General features: G+C 36.0%; 1 protein-coding gene and 1 long non-coding RNA gene across 3 annotated transcripts in view; one reads left to right on the top strand and one right to left on the bottom strand.

Annotated features, from left to right (window-relative positions):
- Positions 1-154, top strand: part of LOC108731060 (uncharacterized) — a 3,574-nt gene extending 3,420 nt beyond the window's left edge. The window contains exon 3 of the long non-coding RNA XR_001936999.1: positions 144-154. This is a non-coding gene — a long non-coding RNA (uncharacterized lncRNA). The remainder of the gene's footprint in view (positions 1-143) is intronic.
- LOC108731059 (uncharacterized) overlaps positions 1-7,141 on the bottom strand; it is a 59,286-nt gene that overhangs the window by 654 nt on the left and 51,491 nt on the right. The window contains exon 1 of one of the 2 annotated variants that reach the window (XR_001936998.1): positions 794-943. The exons of the other annotated variant lie outside the window; for it this stretch is intronic. The gene's annotated coding sequence lies outside the window, so the exon portion shown is untranslated. Of the gene's footprint in view, positions 1-793; positions 944-7,141 lie in introns of those variants that run through there. 2 annotated transcript variants of the gene reach the window in all.

The raw sequence follows: 7,141 nt of genomic DNA, 5'->3' as shown, positions 1-7,141 counted from the left end.
GAGAGAGAGAGAGAGGGGAGAGAGAGAGACCAGAAATCATTAAGCCCGTAAAATATACATAGTAAACTAATCATCAGATCATTACTATGTATTTATGTTAAAAAAGTTTGAAAAATACTGGGTATTATTATATTATACTATAGTCGTTTTTTGCTAATACTAAATTACATATTTTTATGTTCTTAGGATTTTTAAATGAACTGTTTTTCTTCTACTTTCGAATTCAAATATACAACTTATTTTATATTACAATTTAAACTAAAATATCCTCTTTTTTGTCCTATTTTCAGTCTTAATATTCTACTTTTGTATTACTTTTCAATCGATCAAGAATGTCCTAGCTTAGATCTGATCACTAGGGTTAGATCTGATCACATTACTTTTATGTATCACACAAGTGTTAAATCTCAACTGTTATTCTGCTCCTTCTTCTAAGGAAGAATTCACACCTTGGCAGAAAAGTAGACAGCAGAAAAGCAGAAACCAATGGCTGCGTTCAGTAGAGAAAACCAATCAGTTAGCGCTTAGTGATTCTTTAATATGATTGGTCTTGTCTTTAGTTCTTCGCTGGATCTAAGTGCAGGGACTAATTTTATTAAAAAATCACTAAGCGCTAACTGATTGGTTTTCGGCTGATGAACGCAGCCAATAGAAACTCGCGCTGGTAAGTAGTACACTCCATTTTTCTACCAGCGCGATTTCTGATTGGCTTCTATCAAAGTATGAATTCTCCCTAATAAATTTAGTACAGCTTTCAATAGGAAGAAAGTGTAGCTCTCATATAAAATCTTACTGGTAATGCATGGGGCGAACTGCAGAAGTCAATAATGATAATGTATTTAAACTGCCACATATATCTTGGACTTTTATCAGTTTATGAGCTATTAGTATAACTTTATTATTCTTCTGTTTCAACATTCCAAAAATTTTTAAAATATTAAATTTTTCCTGCAAAAATATAATATGAGAATTATAAACCAAGCAGAATATTAAAATATTCTATATACGAGGGTGAATCAAATATAAACCGGAATTATTTTTGTACGCGCCGTGAGGTGAACGGAGAAGGGTGCGGCTTCTAAGCGTTATAGGTAGGGATGCCTGAAGGAGATTCCTCCCTTAGGAGACTTCACACTATCGCTCCTTTAGTCAGTATCACGATGTCAGAGCAAGAGGTACTCTCATCCGTTGCGCAACGGATTATTATCAAGTTTTTTACGACAGAGAGCGTAAAACCGTCCGAAATTTTGAGAATGCTTAAGTCATAGTTCGGGCATAACACTCTTAAAGAGACTCAAGTGTACGCATGGCACAAACAATTTTTAGAAGGACGAGAAGCAATTGAAAATTAAGGTCGCCGACGGTCGGCTTTCAGTTGGAAAGGTTCTTGCAACTGTATTTTTTTATTTCGAAGGAGTTTGCGCATCGGTTTTCTCCACAAACGTTGTACTGTGAACGCCGCATACTACTGCTAACTTTTGAACGAAACAAAACTCGCATATTGTCGGAGAAGATGCGAATTTCCATTACGAAACGTTATTCTGCTGCACGACAATGCTCGGATCTATACAGCTGCCTAAACTCGACAAAAAATTAAGGATTTGTTCTGGACTACACTGGAACACCCTCCCTACAGTCCGCCCTGCGATTATCATTTATTTGGACCACTAAAAGAAGCACATGGAGGACAAAGATTTGATGACGATGTTGCTATTGAAACGTTCGTGCGCGATTAGCTGGTGTCACAACCATCTTCATTTTTAAATAGCTATGTATGTTTGTATTTTTATGGTGCTTCAATAAATTTAAAAAAAATAAATCCGATTTATATTTGATTCACCCTCGTATCGTTATGCAAAAACTTGTATTCAACTTATTGATAATTCAACTTATTGATAATTCAACTTATTGAAGTTCCTGAGCAGTCATCATAACCATATTGAATCATAGCTCAAAGAATAATTATAAATTCGACGCCATTCGCAACAAAATGTCTAGCGACGACCATTGCCGCTTATTATAAACAACGAGTGCCTAGCGACGGCGAACGCGTGCAACGCGCCTCGCTGGGCGGTCTTATCCAGCCGCGCGCTTGCATTTGGCGATGAGCCGGGCGAAAATTTGCATATTTTTATCAATTAATATCTCGTTAATTATTGCAAAAATTGTAAAATGGTAGAGGACTTTTCTTCTCAGTTTAGTCCATTCTACCCCTCTGCGAGAAAATTTTTCATTAATTATCAAACACCCTGTATAATATTAAAAGCTCAGTAGCGCGCGCTTGTTATGTCTAGTTATAATAAAATTGATAATATAAAATTGACAACGGCCAATAACAATCAGAAAACCTCCCGCCTGCTAAGAGGCGCGCGACTTCCACGCGAAGCGACTCCAACCCACCTCCTCCCTGTTTAGGCTTTCCACGCGAGACGCGCGAAAAAATTTGAAAAAAATTGTTTTTTAAATATTGGACCTTGAAAATGACTTTGTCGGCAATTTTCATTATCATATTCATAATCAAGGCATCAAAATACAGTAGTATGTCAATCGACAAGAAAATTGGGTGGATTCACCTTTTCGGAAGTCTATCCAAAGATTTCATCCTATGATCATCATGTGATGTTATAGTTATCGAATTTTAAAGAATTGAATAATAGAAATAGAAGAAAAAGAATGTATCATCATGACTTTTCAAAATACATAATTTTAAATACTGCTTCGGAACAATCCGTTACGTGGTTTACATGTTTCAATTACATGATTTCATCATGCAACTGTGTGACGTGATTTTTTCAGTAAGGTCCCTTCCGCACGTCCCACTTCTCTGAATCTATAATTATAATTGTCGAGTCAATAAACAAGTTCGCATAGAAGACAAGTTTCCATAGAATGACTGGACGAAATACCCCGTATCCGTCTCGCAATAGGCCCCGAGGCCCTTCAAATCATCGCGACGATCCCCGTGGATTATCTCTGACGTTCTAGTCGACAATTGGAGAGTAACCCGCGTCCCGTACAGATATAACGTTATATACAAAAATGATGGTCAACGCGCTATTCGCTTTTCTTTCAATCCACTCCTCCCCTCTCCCATAAGTACGAAGTGACGAAAAGGCCCGAATTGCTGGGATTAATCATAAATTTCCTTATCCAAAGAATATAATTTACTCGAATTAGTTATTACTGTCGATCTTAAAAGCACAAATGCTAAAAATCAAGTCAAACACTCTACATTCCGATTAATTAATTATACTCAGATAACATTACCTAAATTCTAAACGATATCAAATCTCAATATTAAAGGTACAAATGACTAATATAAATTCGCAGTATTTTGACTTAATTAAGTAACGAAATATATTCTAATAAAGAGCTTTAGAAATCCTATAACATGCGATACGTCGGCGCTAGCAATCTCACGACTTGCCGCCGCTCTGATCGTACCTCCCCCGCTCCAATAAACAATCTGACACTCTTCCAATCATCAAACCACGCACACGCGTCGCGCCGCATCGTTTATCTTTCGAGTCCCTACCTAGCGACGTCGTGGTCGTAACAGTCTTAATATACGGAATTGTAAAAATTTTTTTATTAATAACTGACTCGATCCTGTTTTGTTATATTATTTTTTTTACAATGGTACTTAATTCTGGTATCGTAGAAAAAATAAATGGTAATGGGTATTCATTATTAAGTAAAATATTTACCTGCTCTAAATTATTTTTAAGGAACCGAGGATGCGATAAATGCATGAGTCTATCATACCAAATCATTTTTTTTTCATAAATAATATCTTTTATCATTTAATAATTAATTTTACATTTGTGATAATAAAATTAGTAATAAAATTAACGACGGCCAATAGTAATCAGAAAATATGTTCGCTATCGATATATATTGCTTGCCGATAACCAACAAGGTCTGTAGTTTAGAGACTTTTGGTAATCAAAATAAAATTCTGGTCATCAATAATGATTATTCGTAATCGAAGCAATTTCCGATAATTGTAATGGTTATTCGCAACCAAAAACAATTCAGTCTTCAATTCGAAATGGCTGAATTAAATTGATTTATCGAAATGTAAGCGTTATGAACTGCATCCGTAATAATAAAATTGTTTAATTTATTTACATTTATTTTTCCTTTCCACTACTTAATATTTTTCCCCTTTCATTTTGTTTCCTTAACATTATTCTCCTTTTCTTTACTGTGTCATTGTTCGCTTTACCTTCTGTAAATCTGTTGATTTATGTTGTGACAATTTGAGAACATATCTAATTGTAAGAAAAAAAATGTTTACCTTCGCACGTTTGAATCTTATTATTTTTTGACAACTTGAGAACATAATTTAATGGCATATACAGGGTGGGGCATTTTGATCGTCCCAGGCAAATATCTAGAAACTAAAAGAGATACAAGAAAAAATTTTATATGAAAGTTATAGGTTTTCTTAGGGGAAAGAAGGTAGATATAACGCGTCTTGGATAGGGGGCACTACCAAGGTCAGGTTAAGGTCAATATGAATTTTTTAAATGGAAACCCCAATTTTTTTATTGCATATTCTTGTAGCATCTCGAGAGCTTTCCAAAACGCTATAATAAAATATTTTTTCATGAAATACTTTGCGAGTTATAAGTCTTGAATATTATAATTTCGCCAACAAAACATTACCCAAGGTGTCCGACCGACGGCTAAAACCTTTTGTTGTTCAGAATCACGACCTGAATAACATTTGTCAAGATCAAGATCGTTGGAAGTTGTTCCTCTGATTTTTTGCACTAAAAATTCATTTCTACGTAAAAATGAAAATAAGAAGTACAATCACCAATGGCCTTGATCTTGACAAATGTTATCCAGGACATAATCCTGAACAACATTCAAGATGTTTTAGCCGTCGGTCGGACACCTTGGGTAATGCTAATGCCAGCGGTACTGTAGCAAACCTTATAACTCGAAAAGTGCTTCATGAAAAAATATTTTATTATAGCGTTTTTTTGGAAAGCTCTCGAGGTGTGCTACAATAATATGCAATAAAAAATTAGGGGTTCCATTTAAAAAATTCATGTTGAGCCTGACCTGATCTTGGTAGTGCCCCCTATCCAAAATCCGTTACTTCCACCTTCTTTCCCCTAAGAAAACTTACAACTTTCATATAAAACTTTTTCTTGTACTTCTCTTAGTTTCTGAGATATTCGCCTGGGGCGATTAAAATGTCCCATCCTGTATATGTACACCGACAATTCATGGGAATCATGATGAAAAGATTACATGATGTGCTCAGTTTGCAAGCGTCTCTCTCTAATTCTCTGCCCTCTCGCTTGCTCGGTGACCATTTGTAGTCCCAGTTTAGCCAACCTTAATTGTTGTCTTCGTCGCATGCACATCATTTAGGTTCGGTCTCTTTTTTTCATATACTACCTAGTATTACCAACATTTGTTCGCGTCGCATGTTCCTATCCTAGCTCCTACTCACTTTAACGCATTCGTTGGAGTGAATAGAAACTATAATAAGAATTGGAATACATTTCAGAAATATATACTCAAAATATCTGTACTCTTTTTAGAATTTTTCATAAATATGGATTTTAAAATATTGTAAGATTCGTATAAAAAAATTTGAGATATTTTCTAAACATAAAAAATTGTACTAAAACTCTAAAAATTCAAAATTTTTTTATATGAGTTATAAAATATTGTAAGTAAAATTTGTATAAATTAAAAAATCAGAAATTTTCTAAAAAGTTATAAAATTATGCAGAAATTGTAAATTTTGAAAAATTATATGAAAAATCTGGGAAAAATTTCCGTCAGATTTATTAAATTTTTTTTACAACTTTTTATAATATATAATTTTCCAGGATTTTTATGTAAATTTCAGAATTTTTAGAATTTCGGTATAATTTTATAACTTTTTAGAAAATTTGTCCGATTTTCCTATACAAATTTTACAATATTTTAGAATTCACATATGTGAATTACGAATTACGAAAAATTCTAGAAAAATGTATAGATATTGTATTTCTGAAATGTGTTCCAATTTGTATACAAATTTATAGAATAATTGAATATTTCCAATAGAAATTTCGAATAATTTCTTAATACTCTAATAAACTCTTGAAATCACGTTTGGCACTTGCTTGACAGTTCATGTTGCTCCGCGCTTTAAAATGAAGCGCGAAGAGAGAAAAGGACACATAGCGGGATATAACGAAGATGCATAGAGAGTTGTAGCAACATCATTTATTTCTTCGCAGTTGGCAGGCCTAAGACTCTGAACGGTCCCTCGACTCGCAAAAGGGGCGTGGTTTGCCCAAACTGAGCACACCATGTCAATCCCCTCCACCATGGATGGGAACCCTTGCAATTGTTTCAATTGTATAAATAGGTATGACGGATAAAACTTACTATAATTATTTTACTAATTTAATTTAATTATTTTATTAATTTATTTAAATCATTTATTAATTCAGAATCCTTTAAACGAGGGTTCCCACCTTGAAGTAGTCATGGGGCTCGCGGACCACGGGGTGCCTAGGGGTGTATGTGGTCTGAATGCCCCACAGCAATAGAGCACGAAGCTTAACTTTTGACCTGTTAACGCAGGTACGAAGCCTTCGTTGCTAAACGATCTGACAAGGTCAACATCGACCAGTGAAGTGCGTGCCTGATGTCCTTGGAGACCGCGAGCTCCCGAGACCAAGCTCACACTGCGGGTGGCGGGGCTTACGGTCGCCTACGGTACCATCTGCTCAGGGGTGGGCCCCTGGGCGACCAACTAAAAGAAACCTCCCAAGCTAGGGTATGAGCTACCGTGTCTAAAGCTGCGTGGCGCAAGGGAAGTTGCGTCCCGAACGGTGCCTCCTGGATACCGGGCGACCTCCAGGAGTAAGTAGTCAAGCCCTGGGCATTCGCGGCTCTGCCCAAGTGAAATCGCGCGACCGCAGTACTTGTGGAAATTGCATGGAGAATTCGAATCAAAATAACTTAAATGAAGTCCTCCAGGGCGTGGCTTCTCTCGGAAGCGAACGACCGGAGGAGAAAAACATAGTGAAGATGAATCTACCCATGACCTGTTCTCGCTTCAGCGGCGTCGCCAGACGCTGATACAAGAGGGAGAAGAAGCAGGCTGCAAAAGCTCAAA

This window comes from Mycetomoellerius zeteki, unplaced genomic scaffold (genome assembly GCF_001594055.1).
Source record: "Mycetomoellerius zeteki isolate Tzet28-1 unplaced genomic scaffold, Tzet1.0 scaffold996, whole genome shotgun sequence".
NCBI classification, from domain to species: domain Eukaryota; kingdom Metazoa; phylum Arthropoda; class Insecta; order Hymenoptera; family Formicidae; genus Mycetomoellerius; species Mycetomoellerius zeteki.
Note: the sequence above shows the minus strand (reverse complement) of the source record. Positions and strands in the feature narration are given on the sequence as shown.